The 22,644-nt window shown below is 54.0% G+C and overlaps 1 protein-coding gene across 1 annotated transcript in view; it reads right to left on the reverse strand.

Moving 5' to 3' along the window:
- The window catches only part of Syt2 (synaptotagmin 2), a 43,290-nt gene extending 22,526 nt beyond the window's left edge, over positions 1 to 20,764 (reverse strand). Inside the window, exon 1 of the mRNA XM_032915173.1 lies at positions 20,629 to 20,764. The gene's annotated coding sequence lies outside the window, so the exon portion shown is untranslated. The remainder of the gene's footprint in view (positions 1 to 20,628) is intronic.
- Between the last annotated feature and the right edge of the window lie 1,880 nt (positions 20,765 to 22,644).

Consider the following 22,644-nt stretch of genomic DNA (forward strand, 5'->3'; position numbering starts at 1 on the left):
GCCCTTGGGGCCATGTTCCAAGGCTGGCCCTCACCCCTGTCTCTCCCGCAGGTCTTGCAATCGTCCCTCAGGTCACATTAGATTCCCTGCATATCCCAAACATGCCAGACATCACCTCAGGCCCTACAGCTGCTGTTCCTTTTCCAAAAATCCACTCTTTCCCGCCCAGGTCTACATAGCTCATGTCCTCAGATGGCAAAGGCCATCATGGAAGACTGCGTTTAAAACAGCATCTCTGCCCAACAGTGGCACCTCACGCTTCCTTCCCAGACTTAGTTTCACCACCTGCTCACCACAGACACTTTATTTTATCCACCACAACTGTCCATCTCCACTCCCTAGAGTTCAATATTCACAAACTCGCTGGAGTTTGGACTAACACTTAGTAGGTGCTCAGTAACTAAGTGACAAGACTGGCTGCTAGCTCTCCTAACCATTAGGTCAACAGTGGCTCTCCTCAGATACCTCAGATTGAGCCGCTTACCAACCACGTCTACAGCACTTCAGAAAACCACCTTCCTCTTGTCTTTATATAAGAGGAGAGATGGGGAGTCTCCATCCCCAAAGATCCCCAGAAGCTAGGAGAGGAGAGGCTGAAGACACAGCTTGGAGCCTCGACTCCCATAAGAAAAGGAGGGCCAGAGAGGGAAGTGACCGACTGGGTCAAGGTCACATGGGTAATAGGCAACAGAATCTGTCTCTGGACCCCTAGTCCTAGCTCCTAACTGCACCCCGCCCCCGGCTTGGGCACACTCTGAGATGCAGGGCTCCTGTGGCCCAGCAAGGATCCTAAGGCAGCCAGCTGAGGACTGGAAGATGATAAATGGATCGGCTCCAGGCGCTCCCAGACCAGAGGAGCTCCTGGCCGCCTGGCATCACCTGACCAGGGAAGCATGAAATGGCCCATTAGGTAGAGCTGGCGGAAGCTACTCCAGAGGAGCCCCGCTGAAGTGGCCTGTATACAGGGCCTGAGGTCAAGGCCTGTGGGGGGAAGACGGGTTGGGGAAGGGTCTCCCAGGCATGCATGGTCACTATTGTGACCCTGGAGACTGGCTGGCATGCACATGCCCTTTGGTACCTCCCACAGCAGGCCAGCAGGCCAGCGGGCTGCGATATTGCCCGGCAATGTGCATTGCAACTTCACCCCAAGGTCCTCTGTATATGGGGTTGGAGGAGGAGAGTATACTGGGGGGGGGGAGTATATTAGGGGTGGGGGAGAGTATATGGGGACACTGGTGTCCATGTGATTTGAAAAGATCTGCCAGAGAAGGCAGAGGCCTAGAGAATTGGGAAGTGAAGGAACTACCAGGAACACCATGGCAACAGCAGGCTTAGTGACCACAGCTCACCTGGTGTGGGAGGCAGCCAGGACAAACATGGTTGGCTAGTGCTGCTGGGAAGACAGGTGAGTGGCAGCCTGCCCAAGGTCACACTTTTGGTTCAGCAGAACAACAATTCAAGCCTAAATCTGCCTTTCCACTCTGTTAGGTGTAAGGCTCGGGGAGGAGCTGTGGGCCAACTGGGAACCGTGCCAGAGGACGGAGCCCTAGTGTGAGGACTGAACAGGAGAGAAGGTACAAAAGGCCCCTCCTTCCCTGGCCACAGTGTCAGTTACAACGCACAGCGTAGACATGGCCCCAGGCAGGGAACCACTGGGCAGGTGAGCAGAGCCTGCATCCTAGCAAAGCCTAGGACACCAGGGGTCCCTGATCTCTGTCTGATAACTAGTGTGACTTGAAGTGGATGGGTTGGAGAGCAGGTGACCACCTGGCAGAAGAGTCTTTTCATCTGTCTGTTCCTCTGTGGAACAAACTGACAGGAAGCTACCTCTTGGGGCCAGAAGCAGGACTGTGGTTGGGCAGAGAAGAGAGCAAGCTAGGAAATCCAAGATGGTGGACAGGGCCCCTCCTCTACCTTACAGCGTCAATGGCCCCTGTCTGCAGACTGTCTATGCCCTTAGACTTGGGGAGAGCAGTTAGGTGGGAATGAAAAGACCTTGCTGTATTCCCATTCAGCTCTGAGCATGTCAAGGAAGGTCCAGGAGCAGAGGTGAAGGCCTCCTAAGAGAGTCATTCACCATCGCAGCAGGCTAGCTTCCACGCAAGGACACGGAATAACCTTCACAGAGACCATATCACAGCACGGTGCTCAGGAAAGCAGGATGGCACTGGCTGTCATGGCCCCCCAAGGAGACCCTGGGAATGGAGACATGTAAATGCTCCCCTTTGAGTCTCTATGTTTTGAGTGTTTGAATCCGAGAATAACACATCTGCACAGAATCACCCCTTACCACCCAGGAGGTGGTGCCCACCATCAGAGAGAGCAACAGGCCCCACACCGAGAGGCCTTACAGCTGGAAATGTCACCAGGGCCACACTTACCCCCAAGGGCCCCATTTCCCCTCGGCCCTGCCGTAGGCTCCTTCCCTGGAGTCCCACCCCATCCTGCAGCATGGGAGTTCACCAAGCCTTCCTTCCACGTCTGACTCCAGAACGGCAAAAGCGCCCGTGTGTGCACACTCCACCCACAACTGCCACCTCTACCAATTAACTGTGATTTGGGGACCGTGGACTCCTGCGGATTTTCTGCTCGGCTCTGGCCTTGACTGAGGCAGGGGAGTTGTGGGGGAGGGGGTGGGAGGAGGGGTGACTAGATTCAGCTGGTTTACTCTTTCCTAGCTCAGTGTTTGTAGCAGGCGGGGTAATGACATGGAGACGGCCAGCCAGAGGGTGGCGGCCGCTGATGTCGGGCTCAAGCGATCGATATTCAAGGATAAATTCACAACTTCAGTTTGCACCAAAGCTCCAGTCCAACATTTGGTGCCGGGAGGCAGAGAATAAAGTTTTAATGAGTTCATTCTCTAGCTCACATTGAAAATAAATCACCCATTTCTTTGAGCTGCTTGTGCATGCCGGCCTGGTGCACCTTCCCAGGTCAGCCACATGTCCCTCTGCCTTAGAACAGGCTGTCATTCCTCACACAGAAAAACAGGGTCTGTTCTTGATCAGACTCGGGGAAGCTGCCCACCCCCGGGTCCCCTCATCCCCCACTCCTCCATCCCTGAGTCTAACTTCCATCTCTCCTGCTGCAGCAGCAATACTCACTCGCCTTCCTTTACATCTAGGCCGAGATGGGTAAGTCTCAGGCCACCTGGGAGATGGCCTGAAGCCAAAGGCTGCGGGCTGAGGCTCGGGATCCGACAGCTGGGACTGAGCCCTGCTGCATGTTCAGTGGCAGTGTGTGACCTTGGGCAGGGCTGTCAGCCTCCCTGGGCCTGAGCTCTTGCACAGCCCTAAGCAAAGGTTACCCATCCTGCTCTGCTCCTGAAGGGTCACTGTGGTCCCCAAGGCTCAGAGCTCTCAACCCACACCCAGGGTCTGAGCACCGAGGAGCCTCTCAGAGCTTGCATGGTCAAACCCGCCTTTTGGAGACACCTAAACTGAAGGCAGAACGTCCCCCCAAGCCTGATATGTCACATGGCTGACCACGGCAGTCACCTCTGGACTCCCTGCCCCTGCCCACCCCCTTCCACACCCCACCAAGCCCGACCGGTGGGGTACTTACTGTACCCTTGGCTACTAACCATCAGGGTGGAAGAGTTCCCATCAGCCTCCATCTGCAGCCTCCTCTCCACCCCTCAAGTGAGGCCTCAGCCTGACTAGACAGAGTGGAAAAGCCACCACTTTAAGGACAGGGACGAGGCTTCCTTGACCTTGTCAGCCAAGACAGTTAAGTTGCTGGACCAGTCGCCAACCAGGTCACCTGACCCCAGCTGCCTCCAGAGAATCCCCCAACCCTGCCCCTGCAGGCAGCTCTCCGGAAGGAAGGATGCCTTACTGCCCACTATCTGGGCATCTACTGCCTAGGCATCATGACACTTGGAAGGACAGAGGGGTGGGGTCCCCACATAGGTGCTAAGTGGGGACAGGGGGAAGCAAGGGGTAGGGCACTGGCTATGGGGCCTTAGGGAGCCTTGGTGTGCACATGGTCTGAGAGGAGAGAGACAAGCAGGGTAGAGGCATTCTCTGACCCGGGTCATAATCTAGGGAAGTATGGCTGGGGACAAGATAGCCCAGAGGAGGGACAGATATACAGACACACACTCACACACACACACACACACAGAGAGAGAGAGAGAGAGGGAGAGAGGAGAGAGGGACAGAGAGAGAGAGAGAGAGAGAGAGAGAGAGAGAGAGAGAGAGAGAGAGAGAGAGAGAGAGAGACATTCTGCATCCATGAAGCACGCTGTGTCCCCTCCTGCCCTGCTGCCCTTCACAGCAGAGGCCTATCTTCATTCAGAATGGACGCTCCTCCTCTCTGACCACACAAACACCCTGCTCAACATCTCGGGCTTTCAGACGGGCGTGTGGTGTGTAAACACGGAATGTGTGAGGTGTCACGGGCAGCTGTTTAGACATGGAATCTAAGAGTGTGGTGTGAGGAGGGGGTCATATGTGAATCTGTAGCACATAATGGGGGTTAGGAATGTGTGCTACATATGTAGTATGTAATAGGGCACGGGGACATAGAACTGTGGTGTGTGGTGTGTGTAGTAGGTAGTGGTGTGGCTGGCAAGAGTATGAGGTACATGGGTGGGTGGGATATACTGAATGTGTGCAGTGTGTGTGTGTGTACATATGTGTATACATGTATGTGTCACAGGTTATAGGTGTATGAAGTTTAGCATACAGTGGAAAGCGAGGTGCAGGTAGTTAGTGGGGTGGGGCACAGAGGTAGGGGTGTGGGGGCAGGTAGAGGTGTGATAGGTAGGGTGTATGGGGTGGGCTGGGGCTATGAGTGACAGGTGTATGGTGGTGTGTATATGGTGTGCCGACTGGTGTGTCATCAGGTCATATGCTGTGTGGTAAGTAGGGTGTATGTGGCGTGGTATATGGAGGGGCTCTGGAGGCTATATGGTGTCTGTGATGGGTAGGGGTCGGTGGGGATGGGCTGGGAATGGCGCTTGAGCCAGGGGAGCTCATAAAGGTACGTGGTGCGGTGGGTGTGTTGTGTATAATGGATGTGGGGTATATTTATGGCGTGGTGGGTATTCCTACCTGGTGGGAAGTATCAACGTGTAAGGAGAGGATAGCCTTAAAAGCAGGGAGGGTGGCCTGGGTGACAGGGACTGCGATGGGGAGACAGGGACTGGGTGACAGGGACAGTGGCCAGGTGACAGGGAAGGTGGCTAAGGTTCCTCTCCTTGCTTGCTGCTTGAACTGAGTGTTTGGGCCCACAGTGCCCCCTGCTGTCTGTCCAGGAGCCAGGCTGACCACAGGCCTGGGCAAGGTTCCGGCCAAGGAACTGAAAACGGAAAGAGGAGGGAAGCTGCAGAAGGTGGCTCTGCCAGCCAAGTAATGGAACCTGACGTTGGTGCCAGGCCATCTTCAACCTCAGCTAGAAGGGGTGCTGGCTCCAATCTCAGGCCATGAAGGGTATACATGTTGTCAGGAGGCTGTGTGTGCCCACCTACAAGTGGACACCACGTGTTTGAGCATAACTCTAGGTGTGAGTGTGGCCATAGGGGCAAAACAGTGAGCCCAGGGGAAGGGACAGCTGGGTCTCCCACTCAGCACCTGCCCGAGACGCTGTGGTCACAGCTGAAGGCCCTACACTTGGGTAATGAAGATATTATCTGACTGCCCTTGGAAAGTGCTCTGCATCTGCTAAGATGGCCCACAGCCTTGAAGACCTCACCTGAATGTAGGACAGCTCCATCCTCAGACACAAATAGCACCATGTGGGCTGCAGAATAGCCAGGGCTGCGATCCTTATCCACAGGAAAGCCCAGAGCTATGCTCTGACCACAAGCCTGGGCTCTGTCTGAGAAAGCCAGGGCTACCACACAGACAGGTAGGTGGGTGGGTGGATGGGTGAGAGCGTAGGTGGTGGATAGGTAACTGGGAGGGTGGGAAAGTGGGTGCATGAGAGCATGGGTAGATGGATGGGGACTGGGTGGGAGGGTGGGTGGGTGCAGGAGAGCGTGGGTAGATGGATGGGACTTCGGTGACTGGGTGGGGAGGGTGGGGTAGATGGATGGGTGACTGGGTGGGAGGGTGGGTGGGTGGATGGGTGACTGGGTGGGAGGGTGAGTGGGTGAGAGCCTGGGTAGATGGATGGATGACTGGGTGGGTGAATGGGTAACTGGGTGGGAGGGTGGAAGGGTGGGTAGGTGGGTTGGTGGTGAGCTAGGTGGCTGGGAGTCAGATCCAGAGCCTTCTCCCCCAGCTGTATACATCCATTCCTCTGAGACTGCCCACTGCTACCTGGTATCAATAACCCGCAGCCCACAAAGGCCATGGGAAAGAAGTGGCTTGTTTCTTCTTCCTGTGTTTTTCTCACTTCTACCCCAACCCTGCCCAAAGAAACAGCCTGGTGACGTTCTGGCAATGGACGACCGAGAAGGTGGGGTCTCACCAGGAAGGGCTTCTCCCAGAAACCTGTTTCACTTCTAGGCCAGACTCCGAGGCTGCAAGCCAGAATGACTGATCAGGGCAGGGTGGTGGCAGGGTGGTGGCAGGGTGGTGGCAAAGCCCGCCACCCTGGAGTGACTCACCTGAGGGGAGGGTGGGCAGTATCCTGGCCATCACACCCTCCACGTCTGGCAACAAAACCTACGGGATGACGTTGCTCACTGACGCCTACCTTCCCCAGCCTTGAGACTGACCCTTCCTAGCGCACTCAAGTCATGTCCGTTCTTCTGATACTCGATTTCTTCCACCCCAAACCACATACTATGTCCTGTGCTGAAAGCTAACCATATATATATATATATATATATATATATATATATATATATATATATATATACCCTGAAGAAGACCCAACTCTATCCCGAAGCAGCTCACCAAGGAGATGCCAACTCAGGCCTCTGCGAGATGGTGGGGCAGACCTGACTCCTGATAGGACGTACCCAAGATGGCACGGTGAACCCCTGAATGCCCTGGCACAGCCACCCAAGGGTTCTCTTTCCATCAGCCACTCTGAGAAGGCCGGCCTCACAGGGGAGACATGAAGGGGTACCAACCCTAAGGTGAAGTTCATGCTCTTAGACACCGAGGGAACGCTGATGACTCCCAGTTGACAGAAGGGGAAACTGAGGCCGAGCAGGTAACAAGAGAGAGCGTTGTCACATCACCCCCTTGTTAACCTTTCCCAAATGCTGAAGAGAGCTGCACCTTCTAGTAACGGGTGGCCGGGTGGGCTGTGAGAAGTCCCCAAAAGTCTAGAGATCCTAGTCTGTCCTGGCGCATAACGGGGGCTCTGATATTCAGCAAAGGGTCACCAAGGGAGAACAGGCTGGTCCCTTTGTTTCGAGAGTATACTCTCCTCCCAGACGCTGGCCAGAAACAAGGACCAAGAAATGTCAGCCCAGACAGAGATGCCCATTACTGCCAGCGCCCCTGACAGCTCACAGTATCCGGGAAGGAAAGTGGGTCATGCCAAGTCCTGGGGGCATAATTAGAGTCCCAGAAGCTCCTGCATGACCTGGGGCTGGAAGAGCTATGGAAACGGGCCTGGAGAAAGCGCAGAGCGCCAACAGGCTGGCAGAGGGAGCACCGTGGGGGAAGATGTATGCTGCAAAGCCCCACCTTGGAATCCTGGGTGATTCAACCTGATGGCAAGGGGCCAAGTAGAGAGCAGATGCCACCAAGTGGGCTGAGCCAGCACCTGGCAGGGACAGCTAGGTCAGTGGGCTTACGTGGGTCTCTTAACCTCTCTGGGCCTCTTCTCTCTACCTGCAGAGTCGCATCAGGGCAGAACCTGCCTCCAGAGAGTAAGCAGGTTTGGAAACAGTGAGGGAAGCAGGATGTCACACACAGAACAGGTTCTGGGGACTTCAGGGACCGGCCTTCAAGGAACAACTGCGCCTGACCCAACAGGGAAGGCAAGGTTAGCAGTCGACTGGATGCCTGTCATTTCCTAGGACGGGCTCGGTGCGCTGGACGTGCCTTCTAGAGCAGTGGCTCTCAACCGTCCTAATGCTGGGACCCCTTAACACAGTTCCTCATGCTGTGGGGACTCCGGGCCACACTATACCTCATCACTACAGGCTTGCCACTATCATGAATCGTCATGTAAATATCTGTTCTGATGGTCTTGGGGGACCCCTGCGACAGGGCTGTTCAACCCCCCAAAAGGTGTCATGGACCCACAGGTTGAGAGCCACGGATACAGGCTTCTGCTCAACCTGGCAAACTTCCACTAAGAAACCCTCCTTCAGTCATTGATAACATGGGCCTTTGATCTCAGCACTCAGGAGGCAGAGAGAGGGAGATCTCTGGATTCAAGGCCAGTCTGGTTTAAAGAGCGAGTTTCAGGACAGCCAGAGCTGCACAGAGAAACCCTGTCTCAAACTCTACCTCCCCGCATAAACCTTCCTTTTCTCATCGTGTCTCAGCTGACCCAGCCTACCTTGTCAAGTATGGCTTGTGGCAAAGCCTCTGTTCCCTCTGCTTGATTTGGCCCTAACCCCAGTTCACCCTCCTATGCATCTCAACATTGGCTCCTTCATCCACCATGGCCACTACATCTGCATGTGGTTGGTGAAGCTGTTAGCTCTGTGTGGGTTAAAATACAATAAGGAGGAAGAAGAAAAACAGAGCACACAACACAGGAAGCCATGGCCAGTGTCACACAGCATCTCAGCTCTCTCTCCAGCCCTCCAGGACAACCCCAGACAGGGGAATATAGGGGCCACTGAGGCACAAAGGAAGGGTGCAGAGGCCCACGCGGGGAGGTTCCTGCGTTAGCAGCTCTGAAGCAAGGGTTTCAAGGAGACATTTGGGCTCAGAGGCAGCGTCCAGGTGCCAGCAGCAAGCATCTAGCAGAGTAGCAGGTGCATATCAGCGCCTCCTCTGTAGGAACCAAGAGTCTACCACTCAGAGCTGACACCCTGGATGGCTGCATGGGGAGAGAGGTGGTCATGTCACCTGGCTTGTGGGCAGGTGACCCTGACAAAAGCCTCTCTCAGGAGGTGACACTTCGTCTACACTGATGTCGAGGAGGATGAACATGTGGAAACCGTCCCTCTCTAACTAGAGGAGAAACGCCCAGAGCTCTGGCCTCCCTGTTCTGCATCAGAGGCACAGAAGTCAGGAGGGCTGCCCCCAGAAAGTGTGCAGGGGACTATTCCCATCACATGTCACATGCCCACTGAAGACACTGCCCTGCAGAGCACACCCCAGGGTGCACACGTCCACCTACACCACCCGGGGAGGTCCTTACAGCACACTTTACAGTCACTAAGCCAGAGGGTGTGACAAACCAAGGCTACAGAGTGACAGAGTAGTCTGACTCCCAAGCCACTGTTCTCCTACCCCCACCCCAGTTTGGAGCAGTGTTCTGGAGCCCTCGGTGTGTGCGTGTGTTGCAATCACCTGACCAAGTCCCTGGGGAGCCAGAACTCGCTTGTATCCACAGAGGTCACTGGTGTAACTCAACATTTCTAACTTTTCTGTCACAGACCTGAGGACCTCCTTGTGAGTGGCAGGAAGGCAGAATCATCCAGCATCATGTCTTCCTAGGGAGCCGCTGCCCAAGCTGAGTCCCTTCAGCAAAAGTGTCTACTACATTGGTCCGTGGCTCTGAGGTCCTCTGGCTCTGCCCAAGGTACCGTGCTGTGGCTCCTTAGAAAGATGACCAACATTTCCTCTGACTCCCCTCTCCTCTAACACAATGAAGACTGGAGGAAGATGGTCCTTCCCTCGTTTTGGTGTGGGACCTTTGACTTAGAATCAACATGAAGAATCTTTGCAAGGTCAGCACTGTTATGTGAAGGCATCGAGGAGCATCTCTGGAGGCACAGGTGCCCTGTCATTGAGGATATGTCCAGACAGGTGACAAAGGACTGGCCTGGAGGACATCAGGGTTCCCTTTCAACTGTCTTTCAACTCTGACATCACTGTCCCAGGCCTTGCTTCAAGTTAGCCTTACCCAGACCCTTAGGTCTCTAGTTTATACTCAAAGGGAAGCATCTGCCAGTATGTGAGATGCTCCACTGTTCTTGCAGGATGGACTGACATGGGGGAGGAAGGGAAAAGAGACAGACCACAGCATAAGGAGAAAGGGCCTTTCTCAAGGGTCTGAGATCTGCAGGCCACCCGCAAGGCAGCCAAGGTCCCACTGCCCAGCCCATCCGGAAGCCATTGCTGGGTCTGGATGGGAACCTGGCCAGCTCTGGCCTGAGATAGGACAGGGCTGTCAGATATGAAGAGCCCAGCCAGTTTCTGAGGTTGCTAGAGAGCAAGGTGACTGCTGAGATGTGTAACAGTACGCAGCTCATTAAGCCCACAGAGCTTAAAAATAGGGAAGTGCGCAGGCAGAGGGGGAAGGGCGCTGGGCTGCACTGGGACTCAGCATACCAGAGGCAGGAGCAGCATGGCAGAGGCCTCCACGGTCATGCAGAAAGCCACTGGGTCAGCACCAAGCCCTCTGTGTAAAGTCTGACATACAGGATGCCAGGGTACCACTCGCCGGCAGCCCTGCCGTGAGGTGATGCACGCTCGGAGGCAGAGGCAAGAGGACAGTGAATTCAAGGCCAGTCTGGGCTAGACACTCAAAAAACCAAGTCTGGTGTGATGGTGAAGGCTTGTTAATCCCAGTGCTTGAGAGGTAGACGCACGAAAATCAGGAGTTCAATTCTAGCCCTAGCTACATAGAATTTGAGATCAACCTAGGCTATAGGAGAATGTGTCTCAAACAAACGAACAAACAAAAACAGAATAATAATTTAAAAAACTGAGGGAGAGGGTAAGGAAAGACAATGGCTCAGAAGAGGACAGACAGACAGACAGAACCAAGTTGGGACCCCTACTTTGTTCAAGGTTAAAGAGACAAGAGGGCTAGTGGAAGGCAGAGTGAGCCCGCCAAGAGTTGGCAGCCTTGGGTCTTCCAGGCATCCCCCTTAGAAGTCCTCACCACTCCTCTCAGCCTGGTGCCACAGGCATCAGGACTCGATGGCTTTCACTCAAATCTCCCCCTTGCCCCCTTCCGGCAGGATGATCTTAGAGAGGTCCCTTCTCTGCCCTCAGCTTGCTCCCCCACTGTAGAGATGCTGTATCCTCCGGCACACAAGGCTAACTGCAGCACCTGCACGTCCCGCTGAAACCCAGGAGGTGAGCTGACTGGAGGAGTAGAGGGGGCTCTTGGAGGACATGCACGCTCCGGTTGGGAAATGCAACGTGGCTGTGGCTGCCTTGCTTGATGAGGAAGAATGCCAAGTCATGTCCACTGAAAAGGGTTCCGGTGCAGATACAAGTCACGCTTTCACAGAAAGGGGGTTCGGAAAAGTGCTCTGGGGATCAGCTGCTGCAGCCACCACTGGCCAATATGGAGCCATGCCCCAGTCAACCAACACATGCTGGGCATCCGTGACACTCGGTACCAGGAGCTGGGCCAGCCTCAGAGGTGGCTGCAGCAGCTACAGAGGGAACAGGACCGGGGCAGGGGTAGACAGAAAGGACTCACAGGAGAAGAGCAGGCCTCCCTGCCTCCCTCCCTCCCTCCTTCTTACTGGATGCCATGCCGAATGCTTTATATTTCGAAGAGAACTAAACTGAGGCTCAAATAAATTCCCTAAAACCACACCATAGTCAGAGAGAGAAACACAGTGTCTGGTCACCATTCCAGGATTTAGCAACCGAGCACGGAGTCCCTACAGAAGGCCTAGCAGGAGCTGGCAGTGCTCTCCCACTCTGTGCACATAGAGGCAAGAGTCGTGACCTAACAGTCCAGCATCCAAGTCCTAGCTCCATTAACTGAAGGTCTTACGAATGATGCCTTGGTTTCCTCATTGGAGAAATGTAGAAATAACAGTGCCTGTCTTGTGCTGACTAAGGAGCTAAGCCACATGAATACTCAGATTAGGGCCTTAGGATATAAACATGCCACTTAAGAATAAGTCCTTTGGGGGTTGGGGATTTAGCTCAGTGGTAGAGCGCTTGCCTAGCAAGCGCAAGGCCCTGGGTTCGGTCCCCAGCTCCGAAAAAGAAAAAAAAAAAAAAGAAAAAAAAAAATAAGTCCTTTGAACTGGAAAGATAGCTCAGTGGTTAGGAGTGCTTGCTAACCTTGCGGAAGATACACATCTTGGCTTTCAGTATCCACATCAATCAATTTACAACTTCCTATAATCTCAGCTACAGGAGATCTGTGCCCTCTTCTGATCCCCACAAGTATCAGAGGCACATACATGTGTATAAACATTCACAAACACACATATACACAAATACCAGGTGTGGTGGCACAAGCCTTTAACTCCAGCACACGGAAGACAGAGGTGAGCACACTCTGTGAGTTCAAGGCCAGCCTGGTCTACACAGCTTAAGTCCAATCATTCAAACCTTTGGGCCAACCAGATGCCCCAGCAGTAAGTTCCTGCTGTCAAGTCTAATGACCCAATTTTGACTCCCAGAAAGCCCAATGTGGAAGAACTCTTTTTTTTTTTTTTTCAAGCCAATCTAGGGAAGATCAGAATGAGATCTTTTTTTATTTTTTTTTAAGATTTATTTACTTATATATAAGTACACTGTAGCTGTCTTCAGACACACCAGAAAAGGGCATCAGATCTCATTACAGATGGTTGTGAGCCACCATGTGGTTGCTGGGAATTGAACTCAGGACCTCTGGAAGCGCAGTCAGTGCTCTCAACCACTGAGCCATCTCACCAGCCCAAGAACTAACTCTTGTGAGTTGTCCTTTGACCTTTACATGAGTACTGCGACATGTGCCACCCCCATAAGGAAATAAATATAGTTAAAGATTTATTTTTAAAAAATAGATAATTGAATACAGCAATTCCAACACCAGGTACACAGCCGAGAGGAATGGAAATATGGCACTGACAGCCGTGTCCCCAGTTCCTGCAGCAAAGCGGTGTCCAGGAGCCATGAACAGCCACCCAAACGCCTGTCAGCCGATGAACACAGAAGCACAGTGCATGTCCACATCCAGAGGACATCCACGAGGGACAAAGGGAGTGTGGGGTCGCCTCAGTAGGGCACCTCGGAGCACTGCCATACAGTGCGGGACCTGACCTAGGGAACGATCCAGAGGAAGCAAAGTTATAGAGACAGAAAGCCGGTTACTAGCTGGCCAGGGGTAGGAGAATGAACTACGACATATCTGGGGCTTCTGGGGTGGGTAAAATGTTCTAAAGGTGAGTATGCTGTGGTGACGTCATCGAGGTGTACGGCAGCTTAAAATGCCTAAGTTGTTTGGCATGTGAGCAACCGAGCTCTAATTTTGAAGGAGGTGGGTATTACAAACCCTCCAGGTAGTGCTGACATCATTTTAGGCTGGGAAGGTTGGGCCGTTAGCCTAGCACGCACAGGACATGGCGGGGTCCTGTCCCCAGCACCATGTAAAACTATATACAATAGAGCAAACCCTAATCTCAGCACTCCGGAGGTAGAGACAGGAGGACAGACGCAAGGTTATCCTTAGCTACCTAATGAGTTCAAAGCCAGAGGAAGTGCATCAAACCGGAAGGAAGGAAAGGAGGAAGAAGGGAGGAAGGAAGGAAGAAGGGAGGAAGGAAGGAAGGAAGGAAGGAAGGAAAAGAGAGGAAACAAATAGAAACCTGCCCAAAGCCACATGACCAAAGCTAGTAGGTTCAGGGCCTGATTTTGGATTTTTTGTTTATAATTTACTTATTTGTGAGGGCATATTCATATATAGAGGTGCACAAGCCACGGTGCACGTGTGGAGGTCAGAAGACCGTGTGCTGGAGCTGCTTCTCCCCCTCCACCATGGGTTCCAGGGACCGAACTCGGGTCGTCAGGGATGGTGGCAGGCACCCTTAGCACCTCAGCTAAAACTTCAAGTCCAGGGCTCCCTATGTCCTATATCAGCTCAGATCCATGGGAGACCATGCCTGCCCTCGAATGTCCTAGAAGGGCCAGGCATGGCAGCTCATGGCCCTAACCCTGACACTAGGAACTACTGGAGGATCACAGCAAGTCTGAAGCCAGCCTGGGCTCCATAGTGAGTCTTGTACCAGTCTGGGGCACACGGTGAACTTGAGACCACCTGGGCTATATGGAGAGACACTGTCTCAAGTACATGCATATACATGTACATCATCATATACATATACATCATATGCACATACATACTCATCGTGGGAAGAGCCTCTACACCCATACCAAGGACGCCACAAGTTCTACCTGTTATCTAGTCTAAACACATGCAATTTACACAAGGATGATATACAGGGAGATTAAAGGTCAGGACCAAGGTCGCAGGGGACAAGCACCAGAGGAGAACCCCACAGTGCCAGCCAATGTTGAAGCCTTATCGAGTGAAGCTTGGGGAATGGGGCAGGAAAAAAAAAAAAAAACACAGCTGACTCCCAAGCCATGAGCTCATAGTTGACTTTAGAAGTGATCTTGGCCAAGCAACCTCATATTTTGGGCTTTTGGTAAGATGATATTTGGGGAGACACTCAGGGACAGTCCCTAGGCAGTCCTTTCCAAGACCCCGGACAGCACTGAAGCAATACACTCCCCTCTTCTAGTCTTCTAGTCACGAGTGGATGGAGAGTTAAGGGGCGGTGGACATCTCCCAGTTGCTGGCTTTGGGTGTGCACAGCCTGGTCAGCCCACAGTCTCTGGCAGATGTATGAGAGGCCTGTGGCCTGTCAGATCCTGTTGGCTACTTGCTTCACCTCAGGAAGAAGGAAAGGACAGGGCATTCGCTCTCCAAACAGGAAAGATGCTGGATGAGGTATGAAGCCAAGATTCTGATTCTGGGCCACCTGCTTTGAGCTGGTTCCACCTCAGGTTGTCTAGGGTTCTCAGCCAGAGCATTCAGGCTTGAAGGAAGTCCCCTCCGCCCTGCTCTCTGCTTGGCCATCAAGCCACAACAACGTGGCAGTGTCCTGCCTCCGCATTTCAGAGCACAAAACCACCAGGCTGTTTCCCTAGATAAACAAAGACCAGAAAAAAAAACAACCAGATTTAGCCAAAGCCACCCAGAAGCCAAGCGGCCTCACCGGGACAGCAGCCCACTGGGTCTGGTGCCAGGGATTCAGCCAGGATACCTGCATGCGTCCAGAGAAGAGGCAGGAAGAAGCCACCCCATGGATCTGCCAGGCCTGCTGGCTCTGCCAGGCCGTCATGCACTGCAGGACACTGGGGGAGAGGGGGGAAGACCGGCCTTCATTGCACTTCACAAGAAGGCACGACTGAGACTAAGGCATTATAAAGGCAAGGATATAAGGTAGCTTGTCCACGGTTACTCGTGGGGGCCCACCATACTTCAGAACCTTCTTATCAAATCAAATTCGCTCATATCCTGCCTCACCCACTCCCAGCTCTAAACCTCCTTCTCCTCAGCCTGCTCCCTTCTGTTTTATCAAACAACCTACAGAGACCATGGAAGCATTTGACTACATTATCTTCATGGTCACTAATATCCTCCAGGATCTAGGTAAATATTAATACGTTAGAGCCTCATGTCAACCCTACGGCTTTCGAACCACGTTACTTCCATTTCTATACATAAGGAAAGTTAGTCAGAGCGCCCCACCCCACCTCCCGGGACAAAATGCTGGAGGAGCTGGGATTTGCACACAGAACCTCTTCCCGCCTTAGCTTAACCTGGAGAGCACTTGGGGCACTGGGTCCAGCCATGTTCAAGATGACAAGAGATCCTGTGGGTTCCCAGAATCACAGGGGCCAGAAAGGAAGTGTGCTAAGAGCCTTGTGCTAGAGGGAAGGCCAGGGCCAGACTATAATGTGTCCCAAGCAGTGGACCACCCTCGAGTCCAAGCTGGAGGTCTCAGCCACACAGCAACTCCTGTTGATGGTCTCCATCTTTCCTGCCTAGAGCCGGTGGCCTTGGCCAGTTCTCTTCTTAGGTGCTGTCCCCCTCAGGGTTAAGTAACAATGCTGACTTGGTCCTAAAAAGTAAGCAAGCTCCATACGTTGCTTCCTGTGGGTGCCCATCTGGCAGATTCACCACTCACTGATGATTGCCACAGTCGGAGCCCTTCCTTCCACCTCACAGAAGCTCATCCTGCTAACCCTGTCGCCACACACAACAGGCATCTGCCGCCAGACGCACCCTTTGTTAAGTTGCTAGGTGAAGATTCGGTGAGCCGCACAAATCAAAAGAAGCGTTCCAACAGTTGGCGGGTGTCACTCTGGTAGAGGGAGGCGGCATGGCCCAGTCTTCCTGCAGCCCCTCTGGGACTTCAGGACAGAGAAAAGGGAGTGGGATTTTGAGTTGAAAAGAAATTGCAGGCAGCATGACAAAGGCCAAAAGAAGTCATTGTCTTCCTGACCGGCCAAGGCCTCTGCACATCTGTCCCTGGGCTCGCATCTGTCCCTGGGCTCGGGGATCCAGGTACGGAAGCCTGCCTTCCTGTGCCTCTGCAGTATCTTCTGCAGGCAGCTCAATGGGCCATCTGCTGTCAGACCTTCCTACAAAAAAGCCTCCAATCCCATCTCTCTAGGGGGCTGGAAGCCGGGGAGGCAGTGGCTTGTAATAAAGGGGATGTACTAGGGGAGAGCATTGCAGGGAGGGCACGTGGGCATGCGGGCCAGACCAGATCAGCTCAGGATGCACTCGGACACACAAAGTGTTATTCATGACGGGGAGCCTGAAGGATGAGAGCACTCAGTCCCCAACTCCACCCTCCCTGCCCCAGCCCAAGTCCTGCTGTCCTTTGCCGCTGGCAAATATTGACTTTCTTTCACTCAGCTGGCCAGTGGAACTGAGAGCAAAGCACTGGCTGTTGTCTCCCTCCTCTGGGAGGCAGGGCAGGCTGTCAACCCGTCGGCCCAGAGCAGCCGCCATCCCACATGGGTCAAGAAAGCAGAGCTGGTCCTAGAGTCAGATGTCTGTCCTTTAGCCTTGGTTTGCTCCTCCCCCAGCCCCCTCCCCCATTTCCAAGCCCACGAGGGTTTATTCTCACGCATGTCTGGGTTGAGAAGAGCAGAATGGGGTGGCCTACAAAGCTCCAGCCTCACACTGAGGAACTCTGGGCTAGCTCTGGATTTTTCCAAGGACTCAACATTCTCATCAACAAAATGGGGCTGTAAGACTCAGAGAACTCAGTGTCTAGATGAGGACGTCCCTTCTCAGGACCCATGTCCTTCTGGCTATCAAAGCACTGTACCTCGTGCTCTGATCCCTAGAAGCGACGGAAAATAGCTGTCTCTTGTGCTTTAAAAAGACTGTGGAAAGAGCCTTAGATTGAGGCTCCAGAGTGCAGACTCAGCTCCATCCTCCTAACACCCTGTGTGACACTGGGCAAGGTGCTCTCCCTGAGTCTGTCACCCTACAATCAGAATCAAAGGAATGAATGGCGATGGCCCTGAGGTCCCTCTGGATGCCTTGTTCCCAGGTCCCCTTACCCAGTGACCCCCAGCAGGCAGCAATGTCCTGGCTCCATGAGTCCTTCCTCACAGAAACCTTGAACAGGAGGATGCTGCACCTCTGTTTCTCTGCCTCCAGTGCCCTCAACTGACTCATTATGATGGCCACCCCATGGCTGAGCTTCCCCGACACATGCCCTGTGACCAGGACTGGCCCAGCGCACACACTCCAGGATGCAGAGCGGGAGGACACAGGAGACACAGCTCTCTCTTGGATGCCTGTGCATGTGGCAACTGCAAGACAGAGAACTCTGATCTCCCACTGTACGACAGAGAAGCCCAGGCAGCATCCATGGTCACACCAGGAACATCTCAGACCCCAAGAGTTTTACATAAATTATCCCTGTGTTCTTCCTAAGAAACCTCAAAGGTAAGGAACATGGTGCCCATTTCACAGATGAGACAAATGAGGCTCAGGGCCATAAAAGAACTAGCCTAAATTCACAGAGTTACTAAAGAATGCACTAAGAAGAAACCTCTGCTCTTAACCCTCAGGGCTGGCTGGGGATTGTCATCACCTCTCCAAGTCAGGCTGAGTCACAAGATAGATACCAAGGGGCAGTGAACATTAGATGCCTGAACGATCCTAGCAAACTTCCCAACAGGCCAATGCCCATTCCTCTAGGCTGGCCTTCCACCCACTTAAGGAGAGCCAGAGGAGAGGCTAATCTATCTAAGCTCACACAGCAAGTCTGGGTAAACCCTGGCCCTGTGTCCCTCTCCCCATCACCCCGCACACACGGTCTGGTGCAGACCCAGAATCCTAGGAGCCCCCGTGAAGCTGGTCTCTTTGCTCTGCTGCTGGACATACATACTCCAGAGACATCTAGCCTCATCCTTCCCCAGTCAGTTCCTGGAGTGAGGTAAAAGCCCATTTTGTCATAACCCCAGAAAGGACCAGAAGTGACATCAGATGAGGAAGGCAGAACTGAGGAAAAGTGGGTATGACAGTCTAAGAAAGCCATCGATGTCTCCTCCCCATCAAGTTCTACTGCACAGTGCCCAGTGGCCAGAGGGACAGGGATAGTGGCTACTCCCACACCCCGAGGAAGCTTTGAGCTCCTTGGGGTTGAGCATACTGTGAGTCTCCCACCCCACCCCCTTGGTCACTGCTTCTAGCCGCCCCACTGCCAATTTGCCAAGGGCTTTGAGTGATACTATGAATAATGGCCAAGGCTCTTGCGGCTCTTCTGGGAGCCACGCTGTATTAAGCACTTCACACGTTTCTTCTTTAATCTCCATAGGAACACTAGAACACTGCCGCCTTTATCACTGTGTTTTGACAATGAAGTCGCTGGAGCTCAAAGATATAAAGGCGCTCACTCAAGGTCACTGAGTGGTAACCAGCAGAATGGGGGCTCCAGGTCTCACTCCAGGGCTGTGTAGAGCCTGGCAGAGGACTCTGTTTCTCAGACCATGTCTCAAGGCATCTCTGGAGGGGGGGGTAGAAGCAGGGAGGGGCTGTGTGCAGGGAGTTCCAGAGGTCACCCCTGCTCCCGTTGAGCTTCCTGGTACTCAGTAAGCACCAAGTCGTCAGAGATGAATGGGTTCTGGGGCGGTCTCTGGCTGAACTTGCTTCATACACAGGTGAGGTAGGCAAGAAAGGGACTTCCCCAAGGTCACATAAGCTCGTACAGATGAGAACCAAAGCCTGGAAACTCAGCCTAACTTTCCTGTCTTTGTCCAGGAGTCTTCCGGAAGCACCAGTGCCACAGTGCCAAGCTAGCGACTCCTCTCAGCTGGAGTCCCCAAGGAAGACCTCAGTGAGAAGCCATGCAGGCAGCCTGGGCTGCACAATGGGCTGGTGTTGCTCACACTGGAGCTCTTTCTACGAAGGAAGGGTTCTTGAGGCAGTGGGACAGCAGAGAAGACAGTGTGACCTTGGGAGGCCCCTGACTCTCTCATCTACCCCAGGGACCCTCTCCCCAGAGAAAGTTAAGCCTGTGCAGAGGGTAAGCAGTCCTGGACTGACACTGGCCTGTCAGGGCTGGGGACTCTGTGAGGAGCAGTGCTAAAGGTATGGACTGTAGGCCTCAGTCCACTTGGAAGGTTAAAGAACTACATACCCAGGGGCTAGCCTTCTGTACCCCCATTTCCTCTTCCCCTTCAATTCAGACAAGAGGTATCAGGATGGGGAAAACTTAAGATCCTTAATATCCCAAACCCCCATTTCCAGATCTAGAGAATAAGGCCTAGAGTAGTAAATGAGTTAGTTACTCAAGGTCAGCAAACAGGTCAGAATGCCTTCTGACGCCCCCTGAGGTTCTTCTAGGGTCAGAGTTTCACACTGTTACCCTCCAAGTGTGCACAGGGCTCTCTGCAGAGGCCAAGAATCAAAGACAGTGAATTCCCAGGCACAGAAAGCTTGGCAGACTCACTCATGGACTCGGATCACCGGACAGCCTTCCTCCTCCCCTTCTCCATCTCCCCTCCATCACCCCTGTGTGGTACACCACTCCCCTACATCAGACTGAAACTCCCAGAGGTACACCAGTTGTCCAAGGTCACACAGCAAACCCAGAGAGAGCCACTGCCCACTCTCCCTTCCCTGGCTGCTTGCCACAATTCTTGAGAACCCCCATTCCTCCAGTGCACAAAGCCATGGCTCTGGGTGGTAGATGAAAAAGTTCTCGGGAGAGAACGGGGCACTAAATATGTCCGCAGATTCTGGTCTGGATAGACCAGGCCGAGGGGTGTAAAGCACATTTGAGTCCTGCGTCCTGCCAGCACCCCACTGCGCTCCACTCTGCGCCAGGGGGCTCCAAAGCTCGGAGCACGTGGGATCCACCAACTCATCCTCACTGCGGTGGGGGCAAGCAGGGTCCCCCACTCCCCGCACATGCTCTCACCACACACCCACTCCATCCGCCCTCTAGGGCACCTCTTCCCAAGATGAGCTGTGAGTGCCCTCGCTCCCTAGCTGCCCGCTGTCCCAGCACAGATGCGTTATCCTAGGCACAGCACTAGAACAGGTCTAGGTGGAGGGGTTCCTAGGATATTCGGGACATATCCCCTGGGACAAAGAAGTGGATTTCGGGAGCCCGATCTCACCAAGGGCTGATCCTGCTCTTAGTTTATACCTCAGCAAGTGCCAAACCCAGAAAGTCAGGGTCACATTTGGTGATCCAGCATCCCAGGGGTCCAACACCAGGCCCTGGGAAGCTGCTGGTGTCCTGGGTGTGGCCTCACTTGGGACTGCGGGACTTGGGATGCCCTCGCAGGGCTCCCTGCCTGGGCTCCCTCTTACCCGGAGATGTTCCGGGAGCCGATCGGTGTGGGCTGGTGGAGAAGGCAGCGGGAGTCTGCCGCCCCGAAGTCCAGGTCCCCTCTTCCCACTCCCGCGCCGGCCAGCGCTGCGGCTCTCCTCCCGCTCCCTCGCTCGCGCGCTCTGCAGTAGTAACAACCTGATCCGCTTCCCCCGCCCGCCAATTGAGATGCGCCTCACATCCGCCTGCACACGCGCGTGCGGCCCCTCGGAGGCGATCCCCGATCCAGATCCCGGATCTCGGGGAGCAGGAACCTGTCCTGGCACCCCACACCCCGTTCTTCAGCCCGGACAGTCCGCAGAGGGCAGCTGAGAAGTCCCCGGGAGGTGCTGCCTGGAATCACAGGGCAGAGGGGTTTAGCCGCATGCGGTCATTTCAGAAGTTGCAGGCTGGGCGGCTCAGACCCCGGAACCGCATGGGGCTCCCCCCGGCTCTGCGGAGAATCCCCACCACTCTCGCGCAGTGCCCTCCTACGACACTCCCCACCCGCCCCGCTACTGCAAGCTTTTCCGGGAGCTTCTCGGTTCTCAAGAGTGGCTGGGGGAGGGGAGTGAGAAAGGGGGACCTCCGCCTGACGGAATCGCAGGGGAGAGGAGAGAGGGGTGACGCGCTTCAGGGATACAGATTAAAGGCTTTTCAGAGTCAAGAGAGAAAAGAAAAGAAGGGGAACAAAAAGGGGACAGCGAAGGGAGGAAAAGAGAGTCGTCCAGGGGGCACTGCACCAGTCTCTGGAGGGTGGAGTCTGTACAGGGTGCGGGGTCTTTCCATAGGTAGCTATGGGAGGGGGGACAGCGTGGAAGTGGAAAAGCTACCTGTAAAAGGGTTGTATCCTGGAGCCCTTCCTACTTGCCCCTAAATCTTGCTTTCTTCTTCTTGGGCAAGGATTTCCACAAACCCTGAGCGGGGACACTGAGTAGGGAGTGACAGGGAGGCTTGAAACCATGGTGCCCCCTCATCCCCAGTGCCTTGGTCGGACCCTTGTGCCTCACCCTCAGTCCTCAGCTCCCCTGCTGCTAAGTCCTCAGGATCCCGGTCCCCAAGTGGAGTGTCGGGCTTGCTTACCGGGCCCAGCCCACCTTCGCTCTAGCCGGTCCAGCTTGCTCCACCCTCTGCGGCAACACCTTCCTCTTTCCCTCCTGTTCTGTACACTCAAACAGAAATCAAGTTCAGGACCTGACACAGGAAGTGATGAGTGTGTGTGTGTGTGTGTGTGTGTGTGTGTGTGTGTGTGTGTGTGTGTGTGTGTGTGTTGTGTTTTCATGGGCATACCTGAGGAGACCGGAAATTACCAATCTACCATCAACCCATTCTTCCTCCCCTCTCGGTGGATCCCCACCAGCTGCAATGCTCCCACAACACTGCTGCTCTCGGTAGGGCTAGTGGCTCCTTTTAGAATGGCCGCTGCTTGCTGAAGGGCCCTCGGCTACAGAAGAGCTGATTTCATGCAGGAGCATGTTTCTGGACACCTGACAGGGGCTGCCCGTGGGTGCTGGGAAGGCTGTTCCCAGGCGTCCATTCTCCAGAAAGGGTGGCCTGAGGGTCAAGAGCTCAAGGTCAGACTCTAAGGAGTACTAGGAGTCTTCCCGTGCCCATGCCTGCCCATGCCACCCACAGAGCTGAGAACTGCTCCATGTAAGGGGCCCGCTCCTCCTTGGGGGGTAGCAGCACCCCTCCTTGGAGTCCCCCACTGAAGGAGGCTCAGTAGGTTGCACTCAGGTTAGACTACAGGATTTCCTGTAGCTAAGAGTGCCCAACAGCATCCTGCGCTAGGAGACCCCGTGCCTTCAGGATGGGAATGGGTAAATTGTCAATGGATGGAAAGAGGCCTTGAGCCTTCCTCAAAACTGCCGCCATGCAGTGGGGTCTACGGCAGAGATGGAGTCCATCTGTAAAGCTATGTCCACACTCTTTAGAAATGTCTGTTTCGTTTACAGACTGCTTCCATGTGCTTGTCCCTTCCTGGGGTGGAGGGACAGTGGACTATTGGTGGCACGTAT

Source organism: Rattus rattus, chromosome 10 (assembly GCF_011064425.1).
Source record: "Rattus rattus isolate New Zealand chromosome 10, Rrattus_CSIRO_v1, whole genome shotgun sequence".
In the NCBI taxonomy this organism is placed as follows: domain Eukaryota; kingdom Metazoa; phylum Chordata; class Mammalia; order Rodentia; family Muridae; genus Rattus; species Rattus rattus.